This window comes from Miniopterus natalensis, chromosome 9 (genome assembly GCF_054644295.1).
Source record: "Miniopterus natalensis isolate mMinNat1 chromosome 9, mMinNat1.hap1, whole genome shotgun sequence".
Taxonomy (NCBI): Eukaryota; Metazoa; Chordata; class Mammalia; order Chiroptera; family Miniopteridae; genus Miniopterus; species Miniopterus natalensis.
The window spans coordinates 6,345,346-6,353,843 of record NC_142089.1 but is presented as its reverse complement, the minus strand read 5'-3'; the positions used below and the strand labels follow the sequence as shown (position 1 = coordinate 6,353,843).

General features: G+C 56.7%; 1 long non-coding RNA gene across 1 annotated transcript; it reads left to right on the top strand.

Moving 5' to 3' along the window:
* The first annotated feature begins 4,256 nt into the window (after positions 1 to 4,256).
* LOC107538378 (uncharacterized) lies at positions 4,257 to 7,709 on the top strand. The gene is made up of 3 exons (XR_001603314.2): positions 4,257 to 4,410; positions 6,406 to 6,523; positions 7,629 to 7,709. It is a non-coding gene; the product is annotated as an uncharacterized LOC107538378 (long non-coding RNA).
* The last annotated feature ends 789 nt before the right edge of the window (positions 7,710 to 8,498 follow it).

Below are 8,498 nucleotides of genomic sequence, written 5' to 3'. Positions count from 1 at the left end.
ACGCCAGGTGATCCCTAAGCATCTTCCATTCGCGAGGCTCAAGTTCACGCACAGAAGAGGAAAGGCAGGTCCCGCTCCCTGATCAGACCTGCAGAGAATGAGAGCAGCTGAGAAACTGCCGACTCTGCTGCGTTGTGTGAAAAGCAAACCAGTCAGTGGGGGGCAGCCATGGGCAGGATCTGGCCCCGGCGCCCTAGGATCCCAGCAGCCCTTGGGACCTTTTCCCACTGTCCCCCACCTGCATCCCTGGTAGTCCCCGTCTTCGGGATTCTGGGTGCTGCTGCCTTCCCAGGGTGGGCACCATCAGTGTCCCATTTCCAGCTGAAAACCAGGCCCACCGCGTGTTCTCCTACCTCCCCCCCCTTTTCCTTAGGCCTTTGTCTTCCAGAGCTGGCCAATTGGCTCTGCCTGGAGGGTGCAGGCAGTCCACTGGAGAGCCGCCTGTCCCCGTGTCCTTGGCAGGAAGTCTGGCAGCTGCAGTGCTGTGACTGTCCCAGGCTTAGCAAGAGGGCTCCTGGTGTCAGTGCCGGGGCAGCCACAGTCCTGGGCAGGCCCCAAAGAGCTGATGACATCAGCTCAGAGCAGGGTCCGCAGTCCCCACGAGCCCTGCCATCTCTGCCCCATCTCCGGTTCTCCCTCCCAGTGCAATGCAGGCTCCAAGGGCAGCCTCCAAGGTGGAGACGCTCAAATGAGTGCTGGGGAGAAGCGGCCCCCAGTGCCCAGGCTCTTCCTGCAGAAGTCCGGGGTCCAGGACAGGGGGAGGCCTCAGGCTCTGAACTGTCTCACAACCGTGCACAGCCCCAGAAGAGCAGGCTCATGTGCACAGCGTGACATCACTTCCCATCTTGCCAGGAGACAAGGCTTTTGCCAGGAACGGGCCCCTGGGGACAAGCCGGGCAGCATTTTCATGACGCTGGCATAAATGAGAGCCTGCACCAAAGGCTGCTATTCTGGGCAGTCGGTGCTGTCTGGACGCCCTGGGACTGCCCTCTCTGTCCCCAGGCCCCTGGCTCCTGTCACCTAAGGCCCTCACATCATCCGGGAGGGTCCACAGCTCCAGGACCCCACCCACACTTGCTGGCTCAGCTTCCCTCTGCAGGGGAAGCTGGTTTCCCTCCATGTCCAACTTTAACCTTCTGCAGCCAACTCTGTTACACAGGGGAGAAACCTTCCGCGTGCCCCCTTTGTGCCTTAATCCATCTCCAGGCTGTCCCAGAAGTCCTGGGGTCTGAGAGGGTCCCTTTGCCCTCACCAAGAGGATGCTGGGAGTCCCTTCCTTACCCGCCAACAGGGAAGGCAGCTTCGCTTTCCAAACTGGCGTCCACAGTCCACAGGAGAGCCGAAGCCAGACCCGAGGCACAGCTCCCCGGCTTGTCTCAGCGCCTCGGCCGCCCAGGGTGCGGCACATCCCACTCCTCCAGGGAGGCGGCCAAGCATCTCGCCCCGCGCTCGGTAGGTGCACCAAGCGGGTTGGTACGAGAGCCCCGCTCACCATCCTGCCCACGGGCAAGGCTGCCTCTGGTCCCAGTCCTCAACTCCGATGGAGTAGAGTCGTGAAGAAAGGTTGTATAAATAAAACCAGAGGCTCACTCACTGCACCAATCAGGACCAGGTCCTGTCTCAGGCTGGCTGTGCGCAGCCGCCAGGAGGTGGCCGTCGGGAGAGCGGCAGAGGCGCCAGCCCGGAGCAGTGGTGCAGGGCCTCTGCACCGCCCGCTGCTGCAGCCCCGCAGCCAGCACTGCTGACTTGGCCCCGGGCGCCGGGGTGGGGGAGGGCCTGCAGCAGCTTGGGTTCCCTCTGCCCCTGCGCAAGGAGACCTGGGGAACCGGCAGCCAGGGCTCGCTGGCCAAGGCTGGGGCAGTTGGTGGGGTGGGAGAGGAGAGAGCCAGAGGAGCCCTGAGTCAGCACTGGTGCGTCGCCAAGCGCCCCAAGCCTCGGACCAAGACATACACCCCCCTGTCCAACATGCTCCTCCAGGCACCCCCCAGCTAACTCAGGGACTAGTTCCAGCCCCATTCCCCCCTCAACATTCCTAGGCGATAATGCACCCCGCTCTGAGTACTCTGGGGGATGGACAGATAGGGAATTCCTTCTACAGACCAGCCCAGACCCCTGTCGTCCTCTGGATGTTACTGTGGGGTCAGGCACAGGCCATGGGGATCTGACCTGTGGGCCAGGCAGGGGACAATCTTTTCCTCACTCCCATCCTCCTGGTACCCTGTGGGCCCCCCACCTAGTGGGCCTGACATGAGGGGACTGGAGCCATGTGGTGATTGTCACCAGTTGCGCTGGATTTTTTGCCTGATAAACCCTGGGAAATGCTGGCCCTTCACTGGCCCCAGCCAGCTCTGGCCTCCCCAGCTCTCAGCAGCTGGCTTCCCTGTTCTGCCCCAGAGATGAGGGCATCCAGGGGCCTGCAGGGGCCCCTACCTGACCACCCCTGAGGATCTGGTGTCACCTTGGCTACTTCATCCCTGACGGCCTTGATGTGGTCACTTTGGCCCAGGGCTGCCACCTGAGGCCCCTCACAGCGAGAAGCTGGTGGAAGTCCCACTTTCAGTATGGATTGGCGGTGTGTACAGTTTATGTCACAAGCCCCAGTGAGGACAGCACTGGGCTTGGGGTCACCTGCTCCCCATCAGAGCACATTTGTGAAGCTTCTGTCTCATGACCTCGCCACAGGGGACCAGAGACTAGCGGACATGGGCGGGATGCTGGGGGCCAACAGCTCCATTGCTTTGCACTCATTGACAAGAGGCCCACCTCTCGGCTGATTCCAGGTATAAAGGAATTAATTCCAGGTATAAAGGATGCTCCTGTGTCATCCAGGCTGGGCAGTTCCCTACTCTCACTCCCCAGGGCGGTGAGGCAACCATACCACCATCCCATTAATGAGGAAAAACTCATCATTTGGCCAAACAGCAAATCCTAGTGGCTTCCTGGCGGGGGCTGGGGGGTGGAGGGGTGGCGCACAGGCAAGTTCTGCCTGAAGCACAAATGAGGCTCCATCTCCAGCCCCACAGGATGCTGACTTCTGAAGACCCTAGCATGCGGGACCCCAACGACTCACAGGACTCGAAATCTTTCAAGTTTAAGGGTGTTAGTCCAGAAACGTAAAGTGACTGCACGTCACTCACGGGGCTCTGCAAACATGCACCACAGATGGTTAGCAGAGGCCAGAGATGGCTTTAAATATACATACAAGAGGATGCATATAAATGGGCGGAGCCAGACCAAGGGCAGCGAGGGACAGAAAGGGGGCTCTGAAGGTAGAGAAGTAGAAACACACTCCTGATTTGGGGGAAGAGGGTTGCTTTCGCCGCAGAGCACTTCCCAGTCTAGTCAACTGTGCAGTCAAAGACCCTGAGACGTATTTGTCCAGGAGCCCACTTTCCCCAGATGTCTACAGAGCATTTGACGGGAGTGCCTCTCATGCCCAGAGCAGCTTCAATTCCAGCAGCGCCTGTGGGGCACAGGTGGGGTTTTCCAAAGATGAGCCGTCCAGTCCGGCTCCTGTCTACAGCACAAGGCAGCACCCTCGGAGGTCGTGGCCCATGGCCAGCCTCAGGCCAGGTGCTGTTTCAGGGGCTTGCCTGGCTAATTGATATCAGAGGTTTGCTGCACCTGAGAGGTAGAATTGATTTATTGTGAGACCCAAAGTTGTTGTTTTCGGTAAAAAAAAAAAAAAAAAAAAAAAAAAGACATCTTTGTGCTGTAGGAGGAATTTTGAGGAGCTCGGCCCTTGCAGTTCCTGGGACCACCTGGGCAGATGCCACCTTTAGCCCTGCATGACATTCCCCCCAATGCAGACCCTGATCCGAGAACTGTATGTCTGGGAATGGCCCGCGAGCAGTGCCAGCCCGGGAGTTCCTCCAGCCAGCACCTACCGAGGCAGCAGTTGGCTTTGGGGCTGTCCTTTGGCTGGGTGGGGAAGAGTCTGGCTCCAGAGACCGTGAAGACCATGGCTTAGGCACCTAGGGCTGTGCATGTCCCCAGAAAGACCCCCTGCCCAAGGAGCGCTTTCTGCTGGCTTCTGCGCGATCCCCACTTAGCGAGCCCCTCGCGGGGCCCCCCACAACTGCCCGGCCCCCCGTGCAGCATCACTCAGCCCCCGACACGGAAGGGAGTCCACCCCTTCTTCAGTGCTGCAGCCTGCGCCCCTGCGGTCGCAAATCATTGTTTCGAGTTTCCCTCCAAAGCTCAGTAAACCCAAAAGAATGAAAGCTCCACCCCCAATTAATAAGGCACCGAAGGCTGCGCCTGTGTCCCTAGGGTTCAAGCCAGGCTGCAAAGATCACAGCAGACATCGGACCGAATTCTACAGCCTGTCTGCACACGGCTTAGAGAACCAGTCAACCGGACGGAACACATGCACCGGCGCCGAGGCACGGACTCAGCTTAAACTCATCGGTGAGTCTGTGGGGTCCCCCCCTCCCCCCCCCCGCCCCAAGCCCGTGGGAGGGAAACCAACCCGAAGTAAGGTCCTGATTGTGCTTTGGATTTTGCAGGGGGCGGGGGTGAGTGATCCCCAGTCCCAGGTATCCAACAGGCTGACCAGACCGGGTATCCCTCCTCCCCCTCCCCCTCCCCCTCTTCCCCCTCCCCCTCCCCTCCCCCCCTCCTGCTGCTGCTGCTGCTGCTGCGGTTCTGCAGTCACTTGAAGGAGAAAGATTTCGCAATACGGCATTCTTAAAGCTGCAGTGTCCAAATTCTCCTTCAAACCCCGAGTGTCACGGGCACCCGCTCACTTACCGGGGTCCTCAGCAGAGGGAGGGTGGGCGAGGAGATGGAGGACGGGGAGCTCGGAGAAGCCAGGTGGGTGGGATGAGAGGCCCGGACTCCAGCAAGGGTGCAGAGGAGAGGCCGCCTGCACCGTGGCCGCCTCTGCAGTTAACCGGGCTGCCGGGACCGCAGCACGGCTGCAATGGAGAATTATTATTTTTTTCAACCCTGACCACCCCGCACTCAAGATTTCTGCCACAAAACTTAGGTTCTTCGTAGCTTAATTCAAACGCAAGGTGCAAATGGAAACGAGAAAGAGCCCCATTTGGAAAATAACAATGCGAGCGGCGTTTTAAAATTTAATTTAGAGAAATCGACTCCGGTGAACTGACTCAGCTCTCCCCGCACCGCGCGGCTGCAGAGCCAGGCGGGGAAGGACCCCGAGGAAGTTCACGGAGCCCAGAGTTTCTGCAAAGTGCAGGGAGAGGGCTACCGCGTCTTAGTGGAGAAAGCTGTTGAAAACCCCAAGGAGAAGGCACCCTTCTGCCTACCTAAGGAGCGGGGGGAAATGAGCGGAGCCAGCCTCAGGAACCCGCACACCCCTCCCTGAAAGTTACCTCTCTCCTCTGCTCCGCGGCTGCCTGGTTGCCATCCTGCCCGGATGCCGGCAAGTTGCAGACTGCTGGTGGGGAGGCAGCACCCGAAATCAGAAGTGTCAGCTGGGTCCCTGCACCCGAAATGATGCCGGAGTCAAGGCTGCAGTCGGTGGGGATGGTCTCTCCCCCTCCCCCGGTTTCATTTAAACCCCTGACACTGCAAGATGCCCGCTCCTACTGAGACACATCTCCAAAGAGCCTCCTCCCTCCCCACACTTCCTCACAACCAGGTCCAAGGCTATGCTCCACCTCCCACATTGGTTCACCTAAGATGCTTTTCTGGCAAAAAAAAAAAAAAAAAAAGAGAGAGAGAGAGAGACAGACGGAGGCTGCAGAATTCTTAATTCCTTCCTTGCCGAGACCACATTTCAGAGCAGGTGGGACTTGTTCAGAAGTTTGAGAATTGCAGCCTGACGCCCAGGAAGGAACAGAGGCAACGGGTGAGGACGGTCTGACCATCACTTTACTAAAAAAAATGACAAGAGGTAGACCCAGGGCGAAGAGAAGAGGAAAATTCCTCTCTGCCTGCTGGCAGATTTTCGACAGTTCGGGAAATCTGCCTTTTTGCTTTCCTTCAAGAATAGGCCACTGGAAAAAAAAATTAAAAAATCTGCATGCACGAGAAACGTACAAGATGGCCACGAAGTGTAAATTTTGTCCTGACGTGTCCGTGATTCTTAAAGTTTTCGCGCCCGCCCCTGTGCAAGTTAGTATCGTTTTTAGGCTGGGATTTCACCAGGAAAATTCCAGGGGAGAGAAGCACTTTAAATGCAGACGTGGTTAAGATAGTGCGTCCTAATATAATGCACGAGACACGATGCGGAAGAGATAAACCAGGAGGCAGAAGGGGGTGAGGGGAAGGGAAGGAATCCCCAGATTCAGAATTTAATACGAACTCGGAGAAAGTGGGGTGTAGGGGGAGACAACTCAGGCTCCTAAACAAATTGTCCAGAAGGACCAATTGCATCAATTGCATGTACATTTCATTACGGAAGTAAGACCTGATATGTGACTTGTTTCTAAACAGGACTAGGAGGGACTGACACGGCCTCGCTGCTGCAGTGCACCACGGCCAGGCCACTGTGGCCACCGCAGCGTGCCAGCCGCCTCGCCCACCTTCCTCCCTCTTGGGCTTTGGCAGCCAGGTAAGGCTGTACAGCACCGGCTCTGCTGGCGGATGGAGCCCAGGACCAACCTCAGGAGGCTGTAGCACCCTCCTCATGGTGGCAGGCGGTGGCCATGGACCCGTGGAGTGTCACAGCGAAAGGGACCTCAGAGAGCATGCAGCCCGATTTCTCCATTTCACAGACAGAAAAACCAAGGCCCAAGGAATGGCAGGGCCTCACCCAAGGCCACCTGGCCAGTAAGATGCACAACTTAGATTAGAATTTAGGTCCTTAGATTCTTCATCCTGTGATCTCTCTGTACCTGTCATCACCCCCCCTGTGAGATGAGCCGTCTGCCTCTGCGGCTTTCTCGAGTGACCTTGAGGATGACCTTTCTGCTCTGAGACTCAGTATCCCCTCCATAGACGATACGCAGACTTAGACCAAGGAATTTCAACTCTTTGAAAGCAGGAAAAATACCAAATCTTTTTCTTGCTGGCAAAGGCAAGACCACACACGGGCTCAAGAGCCAAAGCAGGCTCTTCAGTCCCCTCCAGTTTGGAGACTCAGATTGTTCATCTGCATTAGTTTCCTGTGGCTGCTGTAACAAATTGCCACAAACTTGGTGGCTTAAAACAACAGACACTTGCCCTGGCCGGAGCGGCTCAGTTGGTTGGAGTGTCATCCCGTCGAGCGAGAGGTCACAGGTTCGATCCCCAGTCGGGGCGTGTACAAGAGGCAGTTGATCAATGTTTCTATCTCACATTGATGTTTCTCTCTCTCTTTCTCCCTTTGTCTCTCTATAGAAAAATCAATAAACATATCCTCAGGTAAGGATTAAAAAAAACACACACAAAAAACACGCTCAGCATTTTCCAAAGTGCTTTAGTTGTGTTGGCTTATTGAATTCTTACAACCACCTCTGAGGCGGGGACTGCGTTATCACCGCTGTTTTACGGTCAAGGAAACTAAGGCGCACAGGGGTTTAGGTGGCACAGCTACTAAGTGGCTTGATCTAAGCCTCTGGCTCGGCAATTTGTGCTCTCAACCCTACTGCTTCATCGAGCCGGGGCGGGGATCCCTCTCTCAACGTGACACCATTGGTTTGCTCTCCAGCCCACATCTCTGTGTGTTTCTTTTACAGATATTTATTGGGCACTTCCCGGGTGTGCTCTGTTGATCTAACTTCAAGTGTTGCCCTTTAAGCACACGGGAGGGACTCGGTAAAGCTGGTTGCGCAGATAAGCGCACAAGGTCATCCAAAGCATGGAGGGGAGATGTCACTGCACGTCTACCTTTGTCACCAGTGATTCACAAGACACCTGCTGGGTCAATACTTAGCATGAAACAGGCATTCATGTTGAAATCGGTGAGAATGGAGAAACCTAGGAACCACCGTGGTCTTTTGGGAACTGCCCACGTCATGGGTCCTTGAGTCTTACCCCCTCTTCCCGCGCAGATTCAGCAAACCTGGTGATTCCCTTTCTTCGAGAGCAAGTTCTAGCACGTGTGAGATTTCTTTTCAGCCCCGATTCCTCGTAGCTTTGGCCTGCGAGAGGCGCTGCTGACGTAGACCTTGAAAAGCAACGCGTGCGGCCTGGCTCCCTTTCGGGTCCCCCGCGAGGGCGGCGAGCAGGCTGCACACGCGGGCCGAGGGCTTTTTTCATCGGCGGCCTCGTGTGCGGTCCATGCGTAATAACCGCACCGTCTCTTCTATGTTTACAGCAGCTGTAGGAGACTAGGTTAGGCCTCGGGGAAGTGTTCTGTCTGGCTGTTGTTCTACAGTGTTACTCTAGAGCCGATGTCAGGGTCTTTCCTTTTCAGGACGAAAGAAGCCCTGAGGGGAGGGCCAGGCGCTGTGCTGCCACAGAGAAGCTCTAGGCGGCCGTCTGACTTGGGAGATCTCCTGGCTCTTCAATCATAAAAAGGCCCCTGACTTTTAGGTGGCAGGAGCTCTGGGCTGCGACTGGAGGACATGGAGTGCGTCACAGCAGCTCCTCTTTCAGGAGCCGAG